Source organism: Drosophila suzukii, unplaced genomic scaffold, assembly GCF_043229965.1.
Source record: "Drosophila suzukii unplaced genomic scaffold, CBGP_Dsuzu_IsoJpt1.0 scf_4, whole genome shotgun sequence".
NCBI lineage: Eukaryota > Metazoa > Arthropoda > Insecta > Diptera > Drosophilidae > Drosophila > Drosophila suzukii.
Window position 1 is genome coordinate 5,206,636 of NW_027255927.1, and position 24,383 is coordinate 5,231,018.

At 40.3% G+C, this 24,383-nt stretch overlaps 1 long non-coding RNA gene across 1 annotated transcript; it reads right to left on the reverse strand.

Moving 5' to 3' along the window:
- Positions 1-8,671: 8,671 nt before the first annotated feature.
- Positions 8,672-11,726, reverse strand: LOC118879598 (uncharacterized). Its single transcript, XR_010655041.2, has 2 exons — positions 11,359-11,726; positions 8,672-9,780 (listed from the first exon to the last, which is right to left on the reverse strand). It is a non-coding gene; the product is annotated as an uncharacterized lncRNA (long non-coding RNA).
- Positions 11,727-24,383: the final 12,657 nt, after the last annotated feature.

Sequence of the window (24,383 nt, forward strand, 5' to 3'; positions counted from 1 at the left end):
TATTAAATAATATTTATGTCGGCGTGTGCCGGGACTAATTTAATTGACAATTATTGTATTAGCGGAGAATATCGACTTTACCACCTGTGAAGGTGCACACATCAGCAAAATGCTGACTATTCACGACTACAAACGCTCAGAGGGCTCTTGCAATTGTACATACAAGTACAAGGCTGATGCTCGCCGCTGAAAAATTAACACTTAATTTTTATGTACAAAAAAGGTAGAAAAAGGTATAAAAAAGAAAAGTATATCTAAATGATTATATATATGAAACAATTATTATATATGGATATTATATATTATTACATGTATTCCTAACAGATTAATTCTTTGTCTTAACTAGGAAAGTATTAACATTGCCCAAAAACAAATTCTTATCCAGACGGGAGAGAACAATGACCGTTGGAACGGTAGAGATAATGATAGCTTTTTCGGTCTTATTACAGTGGGCAAGTGGAGAAAAATCTAGACGGAAGGTCTCAATATATAAGTATTCCAATTCATTTACTGTTATTGGTAGGGTCGCTTTTGATAACAGGTATAAAATTCTTACGTTAAATTGTGGATCAGTGTCTATTGTTTTTGCTAAAGCTTTTGATGTAATCATGGTGCACGGATATATATATATATGTATGTATAAGAAAAGGAACCGTGTTCCGACAAACTTACCCTCTTTTTAATCCTGGGCGATGAGATCTCGACGCTCCGGATCCTGGGCCTTGGGAGATTTTATAATTGGTTTATATACATATATACGTGCAAGACTTGAAGGCGGCTTACAAAAACAAAACACAAAAATTATGTTACACAAAAAAAATAACACTATTGCTGTATAGATATGTATGTATGCATGCATCGTATGCGAGCTCCACTGCGGCGCACGTCGGTTCCAATGCTCGAGCTGGGGGCTGGTCGGTGCCGCTCCAATTTCTTGTTCAGCGTAGGTAATTGGGGGTTCTGTTTACACTTGCATTCAGAAATGCATGTACTTGCAAATTGTTTGTGATTGTTTGTGGCGATTCACTTTTTGGTTTACAATATTGGAGTGCAATTTATTTATTATTACTTTATTGTTTCTATTGTCTTTTTGCTGCTTCACTTCACTGTATCTGCTTGGCTTATGCTCCAATGTGAGTCACCACTTTCTCCAGGGCATGATGTTGGTCGCGGCGTCTCTGAACAGAGCGCTGTAGATCTTTACAACCTTAAGGAGCACTATAACCAGGAGTAGTCCAACGATGAGCTTCATGGTCTTGTTGACATCCTGAATATCATCTTTGTGGTCAACGATATCTACTGTGTTAATCACATTGGCGGTGCTGCCGGACACTTTAGAACAATTTCTGTCTCTTCTCCATTTGGTTAGTTATTACGGCCCCTACCCTCAACTAATGGCAGTTGTTTTGCCGGGGTTAATCTTGGTATGGGGGAGGGCGTACGTAACAAAATGTACGTTTTTGTGCAATAGGGCCAGGTCTTTCAAGAAGGACATCAGCTTGAGGTTTGTTATAACTTAAAAAATAGCACTGCAATGCTTCTATTCAAATCAATTGCTGGTTTCCATGCGTTGGAAGGCTCCATGGGCCTTCACTAACAACAATTTCCATATAACGGCACCATTGCAGTTCAATCGGATTTACTTCTCAATAAAATACTAAAACGCCAAGTACAGAAGTCAGAGTAAAAGGGTATACTAGATTTGTCGGAAAGTATGTAACAAGCAGAAGGAAGCGTTTTCGACCCCATAAAGTGTATATATTCTTTATCAGGATCACTAGCCGAGTCGATCTAGCCATGTATGTCAGTTTGTTTGTCCGTATGAACGCTGAGATCTCGGAAACTATAAGTGCTTGGCGATCGGGATTTGGCATGCAGATTCCTGAGTTTTTTGCGCAGCGCAAGTTTGTTTCAGCAAGGTGCCACGCTCACTTTAACGCCCACAAACCGACCAAAACTGTGGCTCCTACAGTTTTGAAGCTAGAATAAAAATTTTAACTGAAACGTATTTTTCTCATCAATAGCTATGACCAAAAAAAAAGTTGGCCCACTTTAACGCCCACAAACCGCCCACTAACTTCAAAAAATCGTAAGTATGAACGCAGATATCTCAGAAACTATCAAAGATAGAGAATTGGGATTTCAGATTTAGATTCCGTAGCCTTGTACGCAGCGCAAGTTTGTCACGCGAATATGCCATGCCCACTTTAACGCCCACAAGCCGCCTGAGCCTGTAGCGCCCACGATTTTCATGCTAGAAAAAAATTGTAACTGATATGTTTTAGTCTCGTCTATACCTATCGATCGACCCAAAAAAAAGTTTGCCACACCCACTTTAGCGCCCATAATTCTTAGTTCTGTGTGTAGGTGGCGCGTTTCAATCTCGTTGTGGTCCCCTTTGGTACCTTTAGCTGATGGATATCTACACGATTATAGCGTTCTTCCTTGTTTTACTTGGAGTTTCAGAATTTTCTAAGAAGGAAATGCATTTGAACTGCGATTACACCGTCATAAGGAAATTGTTGATGTCCGTTAAATTAGCGTCGACCATGGGGCTCTTTTTATTATTAAATTTTCTCGCTTATGGGGAACCAAATCGAACAAATTTGTCCAAAAGAAGATATCTAACGATCTAGGTAGGCTTTTAGCAAATCCGAGGCCTATTAATTTTTCAAAAATGCAATTGATAAATCGTGTTTCAAATGTATTTTTGAAAAATTAATAGGCCTCGGATCTGTCCCAAACTTACCTAGATCGATAGATCTTTTCTTTCTAAACAATTCAATTTGATCCCCAAATATCAAAAAAAATTAAAAAATAAAAAGAGTGGTCAAGAGTGGTTTCAATGCTGTCGTTTTCTTGCACGGTCACACTGGCCAGCCTCGCTTCCCGAGACATTTACTCTTTGGGAACACACGGGGCTTCCTTACGATTTCGAAATAATTAATTGGAGCTCTAGTTACGGCAAGTTGCACGGTCACATCCGTCAGTCTCACTTCCCAAGACATTTACCCATGGGACCGAATATTTGAAAGTTCACCCACAATGCATGTAGCATGGTCTTACTGTCAAGCAGTTGGGTTTGTTGCCAAACGCAAAAGAAATCAATTGGAACAATTTAAAAAAGAAGAGTCTGCTGGTGCTCAAAAAACTAAAATGAAAATAAGAATTAAATTAGTAAATAATATTAGTATTTTTAAGCGTCCTTCTCGTCCCATGATGCTGCAGAAAGTCGCCCAGCATCCTGGCAATGGCTTCTACAACTGTTCCTTAGCGGGCGTCCTATTTTCCTCCTCCCTATAGAAGCCAGCGGGTCCTCCAGCTCCGCATAAGCTGCCAAGTAGCTGATGGTGGTGGTATCCGCAGTCCTAATGGAGAGGTCGTCGGCGATCGTAATACGGGTGGTTCTGCTAAAAAAAATATTTCTATTGTTATAACTCAACCAAATTCTTTTGGTCAGATCTTACTTTCTTTGCGAGGACACGGCAAAATGTCACTGGGACTCCCTTGGGAATATCCTCCAGCACTGCAACTATTCTGCGGATTTGCCCCGTTGTGGTATTGCTTCCTGTCGGTGAAATCCCACAATAATGGGCAACAGCTTGGATTAGGCGTCCTATTTCATCTGCACTGACCTCCTGCAGTCGATTTCGGGGTTGTCCTTCCGTTTTTAATTTATAGTTTCCACACCGCCTTTGCACGAACACCGCTTAAGATTAAATTTCTTATTCTTTGGGCCGCAGCTAAGGGCGTTCATCGAAACTCATTCGCTAAATCTGGTTTTTTTTCTGGTATTTCCCTAGCTTATCTGAGTACCGCGCTGAAAAATAGAACCGACGACGATTATACCCGTTACTCGTAGAGTAAAAGGGTCGATTATTTAAGTAGGAACGTGCACGGCAGGTAGAAGGAAGTGTTCACTAGCCGAGTCGATCTAGCCATGTCTGTCTGCCCCTTCCTATGAACGCTGAGTTATAAATCCTTGATGTTGGCATTAAGCATACAGGTTCTAATGGTTCTGAGAAAGTGCAAGTTTGTTTCAAAGGAGTGACAAGCTCACAATCTTCTTTAACGCTAAAGTCTGCCTGGCGCCCACATTTTTATTGATTAAACCCGATTTAAGTTGGTAATACCTCTCTAAATTTGTAGAATCGAACCAATCACATTGTTATTTTACAAGTTATGGCTAACTACGTTAAACCAGCTTAGACATGGTCAGTAGTACCGCTGTCGTGCGCAAGGTGCTCTAGCGCTGAATTCGGTCGGTGAGCCGCGCGAACATAAATGCCCCTGAATTTTATTAAATATTTTATTAATTTCCTGAATTTAAGCTTCTTATGCAAGGATATGAAACCCACTCTTGACCCATACATATATTTACATAATTTTTAATGCAATCTATTTTATTACAATTCATTTAAGAACTATTCAAGTACTTCCTTTTTTAAAACGAATATGTTTTCGTGTATATAAGTCTTTATTAAATTAGGCCTCTAATTGCATCCGATGTGTAACGTGTTTTGATATAGTTAGCGGTGTTATATACCCTCTTAATTTTTAATCGTATTCTTGTTCACATAGAAAATTCCTGAAGCGAACAGCTGATCGGCATAGGAAACCGTATCCAAAGGGAGTGGACGTGAAAGTTCAGTTGCTCTGAAAAAAATAGAAAACATCTCAAAAATGAATACATATTAAAAACTGACATGTCGAAAGTGTTCAGCGTCAAATGGTTAATTCATTGTAATTAACATATTAATTGTAGGCAACAATTTTGTGAGGTTAATGACTCTTTAAATGTCTTTTTTTTTAGATAAAAAATTGTTACGTGGGCATATTAGTGCCCGAGTCCTGACAAGGACTTGGGCCGAGGGAGAGGCGTCCGATGTTTAGGCACCATTTGCCGGCATAAGCTACGTCGTATTCGGGTCGTGGGATCTTGGTAAGCCTCTCTCTTCTCCAACATAACGAGAATAAATATTAAAAGTGCCTGGAAAAATAATAATAGTCATCAGGTTCGTCAGTCATCAGTCTACACTGCCCAACAAGATTAGCTGTCGCTTGATCGCAATACGATCGGGCTGTGTTTTGGCCATATTCCCTCCCCTTCACACATTCGTGTGCCAATGGATCGTCGCGGGCCGCGCAATACGATCCCCTATTGTCAAGGTTGTCCGTCGAAAGTTATGTCATTGTTCTTGACCTACTTCACTCCTCGCGTCAGCACACCCCCTTTGTTAGAGTTCTAGCACACCATGGTTTCGAATTCTTTTTCACATTATAAATTTATTAAATAATATTTATGTCGGCGTGTGCCGGGACTAATTTAATTGACAATTATTGTATTAGCGGAGAATATCGACTTTACCACCTGTGAAGGTGCACACATCAGCAAAATGCTGACTATTCACGACTACAAACGCTCAGAGGGCTCTTGCAATTGTACATACAAGTACAAGGCTGATGCTCGCCGCTGAAAAATTAACACTTAATTTTTATGTACAAAAAAGGTAGAAAAAGGTATAAAAAAGAAAAGTATATCTAAATGATTATATATATGAAACAATTATTATATATGGATATTATATATTATTACATGTATTCCTAACAGATTAATTCTTTGTCTTAACTAGGAAAGTATTAACATTGCCCAAAAACAAATTCTTATCCAGACGGGAGAGAACAATGACCGTTGGAACGGTAGAGATAATGATAGCTTTTTCGGTCTTATTACAGTGGGCAAGTGGAGAAAAATCTAGACGGAAGGTCTCAATATATAAGTATTCCAATTCATTTACTGTTATTGGTAGGGTCGCTTTTGATAACAGGTATAAAATTCTTACGTTAAATTGTGGATCAGTGTCTATTGTTTTTGCTAAAGCTTTTGATGTAATCATGGTGCACGGATATATATATATATGTATGTATAAGAAAAGGAACCGTGTTCCGACAAACTTACCCTCTTTTTAATCCTGGGCGATGAGATCTCGACGCTCCGGATCCTGGGCCTTGGGAGATTTTATAATTGGTTTATATACATATATACGTGCAAGACTTGAAGGCGGCTTACAAAAACAAAACACAAAAATTATGTTACACAAAAAAAATAACACTATTGCTGTATAGATATGTATGTATGCATGCATCGTATGCGAGCTCCACTGCGGCGCACGTCGGTTCCAATGCTCGAGCTGGGGGCTGGTCGGTGCCGCTCCAATTTCTTGTTCAGCGTAGGTAATTGGGGGTTCTGTTTACACTTGCATTCAGAAATGCATGTACTTGCAAATTGTTTGTGATTGTTTGTGGCGATTCACTTTTTGGTTTACAATATTGGAGTGCAATTTATTTATTATTATTTTATTGTTTCTATTGTCTTTTTGCTGCTTCACTTCACTGTATCTGCTTGGCTTATGCTCCAATGTGAGTCACCACTTTCTCCAGGGCATGATGTTGGTCGCGGCGTCTCTGAACAGAGCGCTGTAGATCTTTACAACCTTAAGGAGCACTATAACCAGGAGTAGTCCAACGATGAGCTTCATGGTCTTGTTGACATCCTGAATATCATCTTTGTGGTCAACGATCTCTACTGTGTCAATCACATTGGCGGCGCTGCCGGCCACTTTAGACGTTTTGCTACCCATCTTGGGTTCCTTAGGGCATTCACTTGGTTCGCTAGTTCTTTTCGTCCTTCGGGATTTTGCAGGTTGACTTTCTCCAGATTGTGGTCGATCGCAGGACCGGTTATCGGGACTTTCTCCTGGGTGAAGTTGATCCTAGGGAAACGTCAAGACATCCTTCTGGACACCAGCTTTCTTCCAGTCGTGGTCTGTGTCGATGGGAGTTGTACTTCTAGACCACCGTCAGGGAGAGATCAGAACAATTTCTGTCTCTTCTCCATTTGGCTGGGGTCTTTTATACCGGACTAGAGCTTTCGCTAGCCCCCCATATTGGATGAATTAACTAGGTGTTCCCACCTAGGGGTACTGTTTCTCCATTTCCCCTATTTTAGGAGTCAATGGCTGGCTGGTGCACTTTGCCACCTTACTGGAGTACGGTTACGAGCAGGTCGATCGTGGTCGTCGTTCTGGCCACGCGACATCCATGAGTTGTCGAATTGTTTTTGCTGTTTTTGCTTTTATCAATCGCAGTGTGGTTAGTTATTACGGCCCCTACCCTCAACTAATGGCAGTTGTTTTGCCGGGGTTAATCTTGGTATGGGGGAGGGCGTACGTAACAAAATGTACGTTTTTGTGCAATAGGGCCAGGTCTTTCAAGAAGGACATCAGCTTGAGGTTGGTTATAACTTAAAAAATAGCACTGCAATGCTTCTATTCAAATCAATTGCTGGATTTCGATGCGTTGGAAGGCTCCATGGGCCTTCACTAACAACAATTTCCATATAACGGCACCATTGCAGTTCAATCGGATTTACTTCTCAATAAAATACTAAAACGCCAAGTACAGAAATCACCTAAATTCTTTTAAAAAAATACTGAATAAAAACACTGGAATACTGAATCAATTCGCGTGCGCGATCCCATTTTCCGCTGAAGCGAATTGACTCAAATTGTTCCTGTCTTTTTTTAGCACGTATATTTCTTATGAAAGAGAAAGCAGTCGAAGCGGAATTTGGTCGCTGATGCGGAAACGCCCTCTGTGTGAAAAGGATAAAAGCCTCGTACTAAAATCGGCTAGTACCTATTCAGACGGATGCTGTTTCCGCAAATAGATTTAGTACTCCAGTATTTTGTTCATAAAGCCTAGTACTCACATCGACGAAAACCGCGAGCTAACCATAGGAGTGAGCGACAAGCAAACAGGCGGCTAAAGGTTTTCGTCGGGTCTGTTTTTCAGCGCGGTACTCAGATGAGCTAAGGCAATACTAGACAAAATACTAGATTTCGCTAGTGAATTTTCGATAAACGCCGTTAGCCGCGGCCCAAAGAATAAGAAATTTGATCTTTGGCGGTGTTCGTGCAGAAGCGATGGGAAATTTAAAAATTAAAAATGGAAGAAAAACACCAAAAACGGCTAAAGGAGGTCAGTGCAGATGAAAAAGGACGCCTAATCCAAGCTTATGCCCTTTATTGCGGGTTTTCGCCGACAGGAAGCAATTCCACAAAAGGGGCAAATTCGCAGAATAGTTGAAGTGCTGGAGGAGATCCACTAGAGAATCCCAGTGGGAAGGAACATGCCGAGTGGGACTTCGATCTCTACATGGACATCCTGCCGGGTGCGTCCTCGCAAAGAAAGTAAGATCTGGCCAAAAGAATTTGGTCGCGTTGTACTAATAGAAGTATCTTTTTAGCAGAACCACCAGTAATACGATCTCCGACGATCTCTCCATTAGGACTCCGGACACCACCACCACCAGCTACTTGGCAGCTTATGCGGAGCTGAAGGACGCGCTGCCTTCTATAGGGAGGAGGAAAACAGGGCGCCCGCTAAGGATCAGTTGGGGAAGCCATAGCCAGCCATTGACAGGATGCTGGGCGACTTTCTGCAGCATCAGCGGATCAACCCCGCTTCCAATCCGGCTCCCACTTCCTTAAGGTCAAAAATGCCCATTGGGTCTCAGAGCTGGACTGCGGTGGCGCGGGAAAGAGGGCGAAGCATCCGTGGGACGAGAAAGAAGCTTTAAACTACTAATTTACATAAATAAAAACATTCGTTGAACATTTCATTTATTTTTATTTTAATTTCTTTGTGCACCAGCAGACTCTTCTTTTTTAGATTTCTCCAATTGATTTCTTTTCAGCCGCTTAACAGTAAGACCATGCTACATGCATTGCGGGTGATCTTTGAAAACTTCGGTCACACTACAAAGAATAAGATTTTTCTACTAGTGAAACTATAAGAATACACACAATTTATTTATGTGTGTGTGTGATTTCCTGGAAGCGTCACACTATTTCGTCAGAATCCAGATTTCACGTGTTGTCTCTTGTATTCGTCCTGTGGTCCTCCCACAGCATGTATAATGTGCTCGGCGTAATACTACACTTCCCACCAACTCACAAACCAAGTTAAATACACTTTATGTATAGTATATATATTTTAAGTTCCTTGGATCACGTCTTGTCACTTCAAAATTATGCGGAATAAGTTAGAGCTGAACCAGCTCATCGGAACCAAAACGATATTAGTGTTACCAGTAGTGAGCAGAATACTTTTGCTTATACGATATTCTTATCGATATGAAGTAACGTCATATTCCAACACACCTCCTCAAAAGTCTGATGCTCATGATTTATAAATTTAAAGTTTAATAAACAATTTGAAATTTGAGTTGGCAAGACAAGATATTTCTGGGAGTGCACATTGACAAGACAAGATATTTCTGGGAGTGCACATTGACCCAACATTTGTTGCTTGAATTGGGGAAACCCAGTAAAACCCAATTAGGTGAATCTTAAAATTAATACAAAGAAAATTGAATATTCAAAATGACAAAATGATGTGATGCAAAATTAACATACAAAACAATTAAAGGCAATTTCAGGAAGTAATCTTATAAATTTGAAAATTATAAAGTAATTAGGAATATCTTCTGTTTCCAAACTTAATAACTTGAAAATATAACAGATTTTAAATTCAATAACATAGTTTCAAAAAATTATTCTTTTAAATGACAAATTAAATTATGTCTTCAACTTTTATGTAAGTATATAAAAAAAATTGTCGTCTGCATCCATCAATCGGTTAAGCCAAGACGCTGTCTTAGTTGTGCGAAGCGTGGAGCTGGGAGTGGTTTTGTTAATATATCCGCCAGTTGATGATCTGTAGAAATATACTCAAGTTGTATTAGTTTATTTTCAACTTGTTCACGTGAAAAATGATATTTGATGTCTATATGTTTTGAACGTTTGTGGCAATAGGGGTTGTTGGCGATACTAATACAGCCCTGATTATCTTCAAAAATTGTAATAGGTTGCTTTAGATTTATGTTCAAACTTTCTAGTAAAGATTTTAACCATAGGGCTTCCCTTACAGCCTCAAACAATGCCATTTATTCGGCTTCGGTTGATAATGCTGCCACTGAATTCTGTTTTCTAGTACTCCATCAAATCAGGTTTGTTTTAAACATCTTGAAAAGATATCCTGTTGTACTTCTCCTATCCAATTGACTTCCACCCCAATCTGAATCTACATATCCATCAAAGAAGTCGTCATTCTTCTCAGTTTTAGTGAATGTTAGCTTAAAATCAATAGTACCTTTCAGATATCTTAATACCCTTTTTAAGCATAGCCAAAGCTCTTTATTATTTTTCTGACTATACCGACTCAAAAGATTTACAGATATACTGAGATCTGGCCTTGTACATAGCATTACATACATAAGGCATCCAATCAAACTTTGACAAGGAGAATCGTCTCTTTCATCAGAGTCTAATAAATCAAAGTTCAGTTTACTTGGAAGTGGTAAATTTACAGAATTACATTGCTCCATTTTAAATTTTAATAAAATATTTTTAATATAAGCTGATTGGCTTAATTTCACTTTACTTTCTTTTGTGTCTATTTTAATACCAATAAAATACTTAATTTCCATTAAATCTGTCATTTGAAACTTGCTCATTAAATATGACTTAAATTTATTCATTGTTAAAATGTTTTCTGTACAAATAACCAAGTCATCTACGTATAACAAAACATATATATTTTTTAAAATAGTCCCTTTATCCAAAATATATATACATCTATCTACAGGTGAATTTTTAAAACCAATATCTTTTAAAGCCTTTTCAAACACTTTAAACCAACATCTAGCCGCCTGCTTAAGACCATAAATTGCTTTATTCAATTTACAAACATGACTGCTATTACAAGACAGTCCTTGAGGAACTCTCATGTATATTTCCTCTTTTAAATCTCCATTTAAAAAAGCAGTTTTTACATCCATATGATGTACTTTAAGGCTATACTGGTTTGAAAAAGACATTATAAGTCTGAAACTTGCAATTCTAGCCACAGGGGCAAATGTTTCGTCGTAATCGATTAAATATTCCTGTGTAAATCCTTGTGCTACAAGTCTGGCCTTATATTTTACTGGTCTACCAAACTCGTTCTGTTTTATTGTAAATATCCATTTACAATCGACTATGTTTTTGTTTTCAGGTCTTTCTACCAGTGACCATGTTTTGTTAATTTCATGAGAATTAAGCCCATCTTCAATAGCTGCTCTCCACTGTTCTTTATCACTCCTATTATTAATTTCATCAAAAGATATTGGAGCACTACCTGTTAAAGTTTGCGCATTCATAACACAATTTTTAATCATATCTATATATGACAATTTGGGCTTTTCTTTTAGTCTATTGCTTTTTCGAATTTGAGTATTAGAGTCACTTGGTTCACCTTCAGATAAAACACCAGATATCTCTGGATCGGCATTTTCTACTTCATTCTCCACTTCATTTTCAATTTCACTAGGCTGCACATCTCATACTACCATATCAGTGTTTTTCTGAACCGTTTCACTCTCAATAAGACCAGAGTCTTGAAAAGCAGGTTCAATATTTTCTTCAAGAATGGGAAAATCCATGTTGTTATCAACACCCACAGCTCTAGACATTATCCTGCTTGATTCATCAAACACTACATCTCTTAATTAGTGATGTAAATTTGGGTCGAAACATCGATGTCGATCTTCATCGTTGTTTGCAAAATGATACATCGATGTTTTGTGAAACATCGGCTAGAAACATCGATGCATCGATGTTTTCAACCCATTCCGATATTTTTCGTTAATTCAATTTGTAGAAGCCTATTAAATTTTTTATTGAGATTTTTTAATATTTAAATAAGAAGGAATTAAGACTAAAAATACATCATTACATTACTAAAACAAAAACCGCGAATTTGTCTGTGCGGCACTGAAACCATATGATCTGCAATGTTGTGCAACTCGACGCCCTATGTTTTGGTTAAACATCGATGCATCGATAGACATCGGCATAACATAAAACATCGAAAAACATCGAAAAACATCGCCGAAAAATCATCGATGCTCGATGCATCGATGTTTTTTTACATCACTACTCTTAATATATATATTGTTGAACGTTGATGCACTAAGAGCAGTACAAACAAGTGGCCCAAACGACACCAAGCACGTGCTTGTTACGCGCGGGCACATTTTTATTTCGGGCAAAAACGGTTCGCGAGGAAGGTAGAACAAATAAAGACAGGACAAAACATAGATCAACAAGATTAAAGCAAATGAGCTAAGATTTGAGTTTTTAGTACAGGGATAGAAGTTGAGTAACAAATTAAATGATATAGGTTGTTATAATTATTTGAAAGAACGCGAAAGGGCTGATGCTGACTAAAATTAGATGAACATCGTGGCAAGTTGATAGGATGGTAGTTTCGCATTAGTCTAACAGGAACATTGAAACTTAGGCGGCTTACCAAATCTACAGAATCAATATCGCCTCTGATAAGATTATTCATAAAAATAGTACCAAGCATAATTCTACGGCTTACTAGAGTAGGCAAATTAATTAATAGCAATCTACTCGAGTAAGAAGGCAACCTGACGTTTTGATCCCAGTTCAAACCACGTAAGGCAAAAAGAAGAAATTGTTTCTGATCGGACTCTATACGGTCAATGAGCACTTGATACTGAGGACTCCAAACGGAAGAACAGTATTCTAAATTAGGTCGGACAAGTGAGGTAAATAATAGTTTGGTAGTGTATGGATCATCAAATTCTTTAGACCAACGCTTTATAAACCCAAGAACACTCATAGCTTTATTTACAGTAGAGGTTATGTGGGAGTCAAATTTAAGTTTAGGATCTAGGAGAACACCTAAGTCGTTTACTCTTGCAATAACAAATTTGTTATTCTCCACATCCTATACTTTATATCCATTTGGTTCATACCCGACAAGTATACCTTTCCATGATTTGTCATCAAATTTTCTTTTTCTCGTTTTATTGAGAACGTATACTGTCGAACCAAAAACTCTTAAGTAGTTCAGGCACGGCTTTTTGCTGTGCCACATTTCAAAAGGTGTCTTTCTGCATTCATGTAATGGACTAGTTGGGCTTATATTAATAAGGTAGGTGGCTGTTAGCACTGCTTCACCCCAGAAAGTTTTCTGAATCTTGCCCCCTATAACTAAAGCTCGAGCTTTTTCCGTTATAGATCTAATCATCCTTTCGGATACACCATTTTGTTGTAGAGTATGTGGAATCGTCAAGTGGTAACTAATGCCTTTTTGAACACAGAACTCTTTCATTTCATTCGATAAATACTCCCTACCATTATCAATATAAAGGTTAACTATATTTAAATTAAACAAAGCATGCGTTTTAGCTACATAGTCTTGAAATACACTACAAACTTCTGACTTATAACTCAACAGGTAAGTTACACAATAATGCGTATACTCATCATTAAAAACTACATAATAATTCTTATGATCAACAGTAGATGGGGTTATTGGACCACACACATCAGAATGTACAACAAATAATGGTCGATTTATGTGGTCCTTATTTTTAAATTTATTAAAACTTAATCTCGCCTGCTTTCCCTTGACACAAGCTTCACATAATTCATTTTCTGGTTTTATGTTATTCTGCAAATCTGTATTGTCAAACATATTTTTGGTTTTAATTTCTAAAAACTTTCCCTTACTCAAATGACCTATCCTCTCATGCCACAAACTATAATTATTATTTTTAGCTGCATTTGCAATACAAGCTAGTTTATTAGAAAAGAAATTAACCAATGGAACATTTCCAAATATACTTCCATTCATTACAATTATTTTACCTTTTCTAACAGTTACACCTCCTGGGTGAAATACAATGGTAACTGAGATCAAGTTTTCAGGGATATCAGGACAGTGTAAGACATCTTTAAGCTCAATTTTCTCATTTGAATCTGTGTACAGCTTCACTGTTCCTTTCTTAACTGCATAAATGAATACATCGTTCTTGGCAACAGAAATTTTAATAGGGTCATCTAGTTCAGTGATAGTTGTAAACAAACTCTCATTGTTGGCCAAATGGTCTGATGCGCCAGAATCCAATAAGAACCCAATGTTTGGTTGGCTATTTGCGTCTCATCATAAATGCGATCCCATTATGATTTCCTTGGCTTTGTGTGGATGTCATCTACGCCTGTTTGCCATTTCCATGTTTCTCCTTTTCCCTTTTTAGAGCAAAGCAATCTTTTTTAATGTGACCACTCTTGCCGCAATGAAAACATTTTTTCTGGAACTTTGAAACTCTATTTGTTGCAAATTCGCTACTTTTCTTATAAGAAAATTGAGGCTTACTGTCCTTTTTTACAGCCTGCATAACCTTTAGACTGGTATCTTTGCTAATATTTTTTAGCTTGATCTCGTGATCCAACAGACGATTTTTTACAAAGGCCAAGGTTAAATTGTTTTCTGCTAAAGTTTCTATGGCAGTGTTAGTAGTAAATGCGAAACCTTGTCCATTTCTTCAACTTTAGCACCTGATGCTAGCAATTCGGCAATGAGTTCGTCAAACAAATTAAAATTGCTTAATAACTGAGAATCGCTCTTAAGTTTTAAAGATAGCAGTTGCTTGCGTGTCGACAACTGTGAGGCCAAACTCTTCCTCTCATAGATTGAATCTAAATTTTGGAAAACCTGCTTTGCAGTATCTTCACTTTTAGCAAAACCTAAAAACGAGTCACTTAAGTACTCAATGATCACGCTTTTTGAGCATTTCTCCTTTTTCTGCCATTCAACCAAATCTTCTTCTTCTTCTTGGTCTATAACCTTCAACACATCTATTTCGTTTAACAATGCCCTTATACGAAATTTCCAGATGGAATATTTTTCTCCATCAAATGGCCTTATATTTCGTTTATTGGTTTTCTCCATTTTTTTGTTTAATATATATAATAAAATGATACTTTTACTGCTGCGGTTATGGCGTGGTCTGGGCCCATAACCTATAAGAATACACACAATTTATTTATGTGTGTGTGTGATTTCCTGGAAGCGTCACACTATTTCGTCAGAATCCAGATTTCACGTGTTGTCTCTTGTATTCGTCCTGTGGTCCTCCCACAGCATGTATAATGTGCTCGGCGCAATACTACACTTCCCACCAACTCACAAACCAAGTTAAATACACTTTATGTATAGTTTTAGATATATATTTTAAGTTCCTTGGATCACGTCTTGTCACTTCAAAATTATGCGGAATAAGTGAGAGCTGAACCAGCTCATCGGAACCAAAACGATATTAGTGTTACCAGTAGTGAGCAGAATACTTTTGCTTATACGATATTCTTATCGATATGAAGTAATGTCATATTCCAACAGAAACTCTTAGCCGATCTGAGTACTAGGCTTAAGGTAGAAGGAAGTGTTTACTAGCCGAGTCGATCTAGCCATGTCTGTCTGCCCCTTCCTATGAACGCTGAGTTATAAATCCTTGATGTTGGGATTAAACATACAGGTTCTAATGGTTCTGAGAAAGTGCAAGTTTGTTTCAAAGGAGTGACAAGCTCACAATCTTCTTTAACGCTAAAGTCTGCCTGGCGCCCACATTTTTATTGATTTTGTTTTAGTGTAAAATAAACCCGATTTAAGTTGGTAATACCTCTCTAAATTTGTAGAATCGAACCAATCACGTTGTTATTTTACAAGTTATGGCTAACTACGTTAAACCAGCTTAGACATGGTCAGTAGTACCGCTGTCGTGCGCAAGGGGCTCTAGCGCTGAATTCGGTCGGTGAGCCGCGCGAACATAAATGCCCTTGAATTTTATTAAATATTTTATTAATTTACTGAATTTTAGCTTCATATGCAAAGATATGAAACCCACTCTTGACCCATAATATCGCGGCATTGACTTTCCCCTACATCTTTCGTTTACTATACCCTTGCGGAGGGTATATTGATATCATTCAGAAGTTTGCGACGCAGTAAAGGAGAAGCTTCCGACCCCTTAAAGTTTATATATATTGATCAGCATGACTAGACGAGTCATTTCCCTATCCTAACTTCCTTATTTCCTGTCAACCCACAAAACTACTACAGCAAACCATTCTTTAAAGTCAAAGAAGCCAATTGGGAAAAATTCTCTGGCTCTACTTCAAACCTGAACTACAAACCATAACTACAAACATCAACAAAGAAGCAGCCACCATCAACAAAATAATAATACAAAGCGCACATCTTAGTATACCACAATCATCACAAATCCTACACTCATACAAAGTTCCTTGGTGGAACAAAAAACTTACACAAATGCATCAAAGGAAGAAAAACGCCTGGAAAACACTTAACAGAGACATTTCGCAAGCCAACATCATTAGCTATCGTAGAGCAAACCCACTTCTTAAAAGAAAAATTAAAATAAGAAAAAGAGAAGCCACCATCGCATTTACATCTACTATACAAAGTAACACACCGACATCAACAATATGGAACAACATTAGACGATTCTGTGGTTTAAATCAATGTAAAAAAATACACTGCGTAAACAACACAACTAACACACATGAACACACATTGCAAACCAATTCGCACAACACTGGTCTAGCCTTGCCACAGATTACAATTTCGACCTATAATTCACATCTCACAAATATAAGCCAATAATTTTAAACCACAACCCATCCACATCTGCAACCCAAATAGAAAAAAACATAACAAAAATATAACTTACAATAGCGTTACAATCCTTGAAAGGATCTACACCTGGACTCAATAGATTGTCATACCCGATGATCAAAAAAAGCTCCTCAACAGTACAAGATAGAATAGTATCCAAATTTAACAAAATTTTTAACACGTAAATCCCACAATCATACAAAACGAGCCTCATAATAACCATACTCAAACCGAATAAGAATTAAACAGACATTACCTCCAACAGACCCATTTCACTTAACTGCTGCATAGGAAAAATATTGGACAAAATAATATTACAAAGACTTCGGCTTCAAAAAAGGAAAATTTCATAACGAAGTCACTAAAAACAAAATAGCGCATCTCACTCGTCTCTCTTGACTTTGCAAGAGCATTTGATCGAGTGGGTGCACACTTAATAATAGACCAATTTATCGATTGGAAATGTGGACCAAAAATAATAAACTATGTTAAAAACTTTATGAGCAACATAACAGTCCGAGAAGGAACACAAAACTCTACCATACGTCCTCTTGATAACGGCATACCTCAAGGCTCACCGATATCAGTCGTCTTATTTATAATAGCTTTTAACAAACTCGCAAACATAATCACCCGACACAAACAAATTAACTTCAGCGCATATGCAGACGATTTTTTTATAATAATAAACCTAAAAAAAAAAACAAAAAAATAAATTACAACCTAAATCCACTCTTTCTAGACATCGAAAATTGGGGCAATTACTCAGGTGCCTCTCTTTCTCCAACAAAATGCCAGCACCTACACATTTGTAAAAAAACACAACTGTAACTGCACTATCACCTGCAACAACACCATTATAAACAACACAACAATCAAAGTCCTTGTACTTTGGAATAACAAAAAATACAACTGGGACACCCACATCAATGCTCTCATCCCTGCACTTTCCTCCAAGCTGAACATCATAAAATGCCTAGCTCGCAAAGGCAATTCTAATATCAAAAATTGACTACGGACTTCACATATTTGGCCACACCTCAAGAAACCTTAGCATTCGGAAATGTACCACCCTACTCTTCAATACAATCAGCTGAAATCTTAGGCATCCTTGAAGCCCTAAAAATAATTTTAAAAAAAGCACGGTAAATTCGTTATTTGCTCCGATTCTCTAGGAGCCATCGAAGCCATAAAAAACATACAAAACAATAACATGTACCCAGCCCTAATCCGTTAAGTCCTAACAAAGCACTACTCAAAATTCCAAATCTTATGGACCCCAGGACACTGCAACATTAAAGGAAACGAGATGGCCGACAAAGCAGCAAAGTTAGCACTAAATATGCCACTAATATACACACAAAACTTAAGCACAAAAGACATTAACAAATTCTTAAAACAACAAATCAACGAAACCAAAAAGAACATAATTTTTAAATGCAATAATTGGTACCAAAACATCAACACAAACAACACACACACATCTTTCTACTCAAACGTAACACAACAACAAATAACTCGCCTTGATTAAATTAAATGTACTAGATTGCGTCTAGGACATACAAACCTGACACATAAATATTATTTAGATCGCTCCACCCCATAAAACTGCCCAATTTGCCTTACACATGCCCCAATTAATATGGATCACATCCTTAACTCATGCCCCGCCTCACATCCCTCAAATTAAAAATATATGTAAACCTAAATGTAAAAAAAAATTATTTTTAAATTAAGTAAATAAATGAATTGTTAAATTAAGTAAATAAATACGTAGTCGAATGCCTCGTAGCTAGCACTACATCCCCTATGTTAGTATTAGTTTTGTAAACTTTACTATCATCTTAAATAAATAAGTAGGCTCTCAGTTTTAAAGCTATCGGGCTGAAACTTTTCCAAAAGTCTTATTTTTTTCTGCAGGTATAATATAAGTCGGAACCAGCCGGATCAGACAACTATATCTTATAGCTCCCATAAGAATAATCGGAAAAAAAAATTTAAAAAATTATCTCTTTGGTGTTCTTTAACATATAACCTTTTAAGCTTGGAAATAACGTTTCCTAATTAGTTTTGAATTTCAAATTAAATTTTATCAAAATCGGACGACTATATCATATAGCTGCCATAGGAACGATCGGAAAATTGGTGAGAAAATAATATGAAACAAATTATAGCTTCGGTGTTTTTTAACATATTACCTCCTACGCTTGGAAACAACATTTTTTAGTTGCTTCTGAATTTCGAATTTAATTTTATAAAAAACGGCCGACAATATATTATAGCTGCCATAGGAACGATTGGGAATATAAATTTTTGTACTTTTAAATTTAATAATTATAACTGCAAGGGTATACAAACTTCGGTTTGCCGAAGTTAACTTCTTTTCTTGTTTTTAATTGGTAATAACATTATAACAATAACCGCGATCGTCACGACACCTTACCTCGTTAAGAGTTGTTGTTTTTGATTATATATTAGCAAAAGCCTGCATTTTGAATGTCATATTTCTCCGAAATTGCCATCAGGGGTGTTAATTTCTTACATGCGTGCATAGGTTCGTGTTCAATATTATGTGAATACTTGTTTTCACTTTTTCAAACGAAGAAACACATTTGATTTGTTGGAGTTTAATTTAATGGTTATAGCCTAGTACTCAGATCGGCTAAGAGTTTCACTAGTCGAAAAATCGTATTCATTGTAGTGTGACCAAAGATTTCAAAGTTCACCCGCAATGCATGTGGCATGGTCTTACTGTCAAGCTGTGACGAACCCGCCTAGAAGGCGCGTGCGCCACAATAAGTACTTCTTTCTTTATAATAGCTTTAAGAGAAATACAGTAAATTACAATAAATATTAAGTCGAATTAAGAATAAATAAGTTATAGCTCGGTTTACGACCCGGGGGGGGGGGGGGGGGAGGGGGGTGTGGGGGATCAACGCCAACCGATAGTTCATCAAGACATGTTAAATACTAGAAAAGCAAAGGAGCTAAAATACCAGTAGTAGGAAAATACTAGAAATCCCGAATAGAGGAAAAGGCCGGAAAACGAGGGAGGGTCACGCGGCGATCGTGGCGGTTCGCTTCTCTCGGCATCGCGGAACGGAAAAGACGTGCGATTCGGACACGGCTTAGCGGGGTTTCGAAAGTCACGCGTGCTCCTCGAGACCGCCAACTGGAGGCGATCAAATTCTACGGAGTGGCCACGCGGACGATTACAAGACACACATATATATATAAGCAAGTCAGCTGAGGTTAGTACGATCAAATTCTTATGTGTTCAAAACGGTGTAGCGGATCCGAGTGAGGACAAATTGAATAAACAGTGAAGAATATCTAATTGCACCTCTCGATCGTGTGTTTCCTTCTCGTAGTCAGGTACCAAAGCTAACCTAACTTTACCCCGCTGCTTCGGACCTGGATGTGGACCCCCTTCCCGTCCGGTCCAGTAGTTTTCCTACCCCCGTAGTTTTGGGATTCGTGCGTGGACACCCTTCCCGCCGTATCCGCAATCCTAGTTTTCCCGCCTCCCCCGTAGTTTTGGGATTGGTGCGTGGACACCCTTGCAGCCGTATCCGCAATCCTAGTTTTCCCGCCTCCCCCGTAGTTTTGGGATTGGTGCGTGGACACCCTTCCAGCCGTATCCGCAAGCCTAGTGTTCCCGTCTCTCCATAGTTTTGGGACCCTTTTCCCGCCGTATCCACAAGCCTAGTTTTCCCGTCTCCTCCGTAGTTTTGGGATTCGTGCTGGACCCTTTTCCCGCCGTATCCACAATCCCGCCGCCTCCGTAGTTTTTGGATTTGCGCGTGGACGCCCTTCCCGCCTTATTCACAATCCTAGCTCCTTCGCCATCCTGGGGCTCGTGCGCGTCCCCGCCCTCGTGTTGACTTACGCCCGCCAAGTAATCTCCCGGCTTGGCCTCGCCCGAAGGTCCAGCCCGGTGGATTTTTCGCCTCTGACGCGAAGTGCATCTGCTTTTCTTCGACGTAAATAAGGACCTCTGATGAAGACTCCCCTCAAAGTTACCCGTTCCCCTGTGGAATGGAACCCTCTAGTCCGGCGTTTTGGTGATTTACAAATTTGTAAAGGACTCTGGATCCGACTGAGATCTGTATCCCGGCCGAGAAAGCATCCTTACAGTACTTTGAAATATTTTTTCATAAATCAATCGACATTTTTGCTCTCCTTTAGATGAGTTCTTCACTGTCATATCAGGAACTTCATTAAATTAATTATCATCATTTAAGGGGGTATACCGCAATCCATTATGTCATCATGGCCAGATAATATAATTATATTACGGAGAACAGCGCAAACAAAAACCCAGTCGCAAACCACCGATAAACTTTTAGCATTCTTTCCCATAATCTTAACATCTTTCAAACTATTGAATCTTTCTTTTAACATTCCGAAGCACTGACCTGTGCGTACTCTGTACCTGCTAAAAGTTCTATTAAATTCATTCCGGGCAGTTGAATTGGATTGAAAGGGGGTTATAGCTTGCTCAGACAGTTTATAGGCACTGTCTGCGGCGATCCATTGGTCACCAGTAAGAAATAAGTCTGGCTTTGTATAGAGTGGACAGTTTTGAAAAACGCGGCTGTCATGGACACTGCCTGGCCATCCGACCACCAAGTGTCTAATGAGCTTCCGTTGATCGCAAACAGCTTGCATTTTTATAGAATATCTTTGCTTCCTGGAGTAATACGATTCTGCATCTTCTACTGGTTTTTCGGCCAGGGGAAGATCACTGCCATTAACATATCCAATACAAAATGGTAATTCGTCCAATGTTTTTTGTACAATCGACACACGTTCTTCCAAGTCCGACCAATACAAATATGTTTTAAATACTCGAAATGTAGCTCTTATTATAGTGCCCCCATCTCCGACTCCAAAAAAGGACGCAGTTTTCACAACGGAACTTTCTTCTCCGTAAGAGCCAGGGCGATACAAAACTATTGTCAACTGTACCTTCAGATGGAGTTGCAGATCGGATCGTAGGAAAGTAAAGACTTCATCATATTGTATTAGATTAACAATAAAATCAAAAGTTTGCCAGTTCATCCGCATAAATTGTTTAAAACGACCTTCGTCAACGTTCGGCAGAATTTCTCTGGTAAATATGTTGTTGCTGGGTACAGAATGCGGCACATTTGGAACCCCATATCGAAAGTCTTCAGCAGAGCATAAATAGAGCACTAGTGTTTCTATTAAACTATCCTGTTCGCAAAGTGATTCCTGTAAAAAAAGACAATAAAACAACAAATAACCATCTTACGTACCGTTGCAATCGTTTAACATATGCAAATAAAGGATATCTGATAGGATGCTGCCTGTTAGCAGTTCTAACACTTTAGTTCTTTGGCTTATTTTCGGCATTTTCCTTAATTTTAAACGTATTCTTTGGTAAACACAGCCAGGCAAGTTGACAAGCTGACAAACAGCTGATATAACAGCTGTCACCTTAAAATTTAAAATTCAACAGGGTCGTTCGTTTAGGGTCTTTCCCTTAATTGCTGAAATTTTCTGATGAATTTTCAACAATTCAGCAATTTAACAGTTTAGGGAATACCCAGATTGTTTTGTGCCGTTTTTGAATTTTCATTTATTGTGAAAATACCCGGATGCCCGCGACTCCGATCCTCACTCGGTACCGCCGTCCGCCTTCGGTAACCAGCACGCACCACCGGCCACCCTTCCGCCGCGCCGTCGCGACCGCGGGTGCCTCCTCGATCCCTTCCGGCCACTCGCTCCTAGCCATCTCGCGCCAACCGCTTTCCTTCGGGGCCGATACTTGCCACGTGAACTGCGGCCATAGACGCGTCACTCCGGGCGTCGAACTTTGCCGTGCCACACCCAGGCTCCCTTCTCCAGCGGTTCCGCCTCCCCCGTCGGTACCGTCGTCGCCGGTGTTGGCGGGCCTGTGTTCGTCGTCGGCCGGACCCACACATCCTGTCGTCCTCTCATCCGGGGATCCAGAGGGCTCACCTTAAGGGACCCCCTCTTCTTATATCGTGCGCTCATCCCTCGCCTACTCCGTTACGGGTCCCTCTGGCCACGTCCACACTACCGTTTGCTGCCGTCACCGCACGCCCTCGGCCGCGAATGCCCGAGTGCTGTGGCTTACGTGGGCTGCCGGCACCTCTGTTCGCACCACCGTATGCTCTTCCGCCTGTGCCTGGTGGGATGCATCTACGAGCGGTTGTGGTTGCGGCTGCGTTGTCGATTGCTCGGGTTGCGGTTGCGTGATCGGTCGCTCTGGCTCGACGTACCGTGGCGTGGGTGGCCGGGGCGGCCTCCACAGCGGCGTGGCCACCGGGGCTCCTTAGTCGCTATCCCAGTCCTCGTTTCCGAACCACTCCCCCTCGTAGCGGGGAGTGGGTGGCACCTCCGGCTCGACCATCCGCCCCGGACTGGGCTCCTCGGCCGCGTAGCTGGGGGTGAGTGGGACCTCCCACGAGTCCTCCACCGGTTCCTCCCACAACCGTCGCTCTCCCTCCTCCGCCCCCTGCAGACGGGCATGCCAACGCGCCGCCGCCACCTCCTGGTCCTGGCGCAGCCTGACCTGCCACCGCCCCTCCTCCTCCGTCGTCCGCTGCTGCTCCCGGTCCAGGAACCTCTTCCGATTCTCCTCGGTGGCCCGGCTGACCGCCTCAGCGTGGCCCCTCGGGAGTTCCGCTCCTCCTGCCGCGCCTCGGGCCTCGGGAGTCGCTCCCTCGACGTCCATCGTCCCGCGCGATATACGGTTGGCGGCCGCTCCCCTCCGGAGCCGCCACTCCCTGTCCTTTACTTCTTGACTTGTAGTCCTCGACCGTCGCAAGGCTCCCCTTACATGAAACCTCGGTTGCGCGCCTTTCTCTTTGATCGACACCGTTATGTCCTTTCCTGGGGCGCTTGCTCTCTTGCGGTACAGCTCTCTTTGCTGTGCCGTATTCCCCCTTCCTTCGTAAAACACAAACGTTGTACTCCGTCAAATCATAGTGGCACTCTGAATGCTGCGGTTCGTTGTTCCTCTGAGTTCCCTAACTAACTTGCTTTGAGACCCTAACTTTGATCACCCTTGGTGAGTATCCCTGAAGGTTGTCCTTGGAGGGTATCCTTCGGGGCGTTCCTGGGCGGTATCCTGGGAGTATCCTTGGGGTTTTCCTGGGCGGTATCCTTGGAGTCCTTAGAGTATCCTTGGGGTATCATTGAAGTATCCTTGGGGTATCCTTCGGGTATCCTTAAGTTATCGTTGGAGTATCCTTAGGGTATACTACGGCTATACTAAGGGAATCCTTGGAGTATCGTTGGGGTATCTTTGGTGTATCCTTGGGGTATCCTTAGAGTATCCTTCGGGAATCCTTGGGGTATCCTCAGGATATCCTTCGGGTATCCTTCAGGTATCCTTCGGGTATCCTTCGGGTTTCCTTCGGGTAGCCTTCGAGTATCCTTCGGGAATCCTTAGGGTATCCTTGGGGTATCGTTGGGGTATCCTTACGGTATCCTTGGGGTATCCTTCCTGTTTGAATGATTTGCTTTTGCTACTGTTGTTGTGCCGTCCTTGTCAGTGTCCTTCCCGCCTGGCGTAACCACTGATAATTCTGGCAAAAGCCCGACGCTTAATCCTGTTGCCCTGCGGGTGGGTCCCTTATCGTAACCCGTATCCTTTTGTCGACCTCGTAAGTGTCCTTTCCGCCTGGCGTAATCACGGATGACTCTAGGAAATGCCCGATGCTGAATCCTGTTTCCTTGCGGGTGGATTCCTTACCGACTAACTCCTGCGCAAC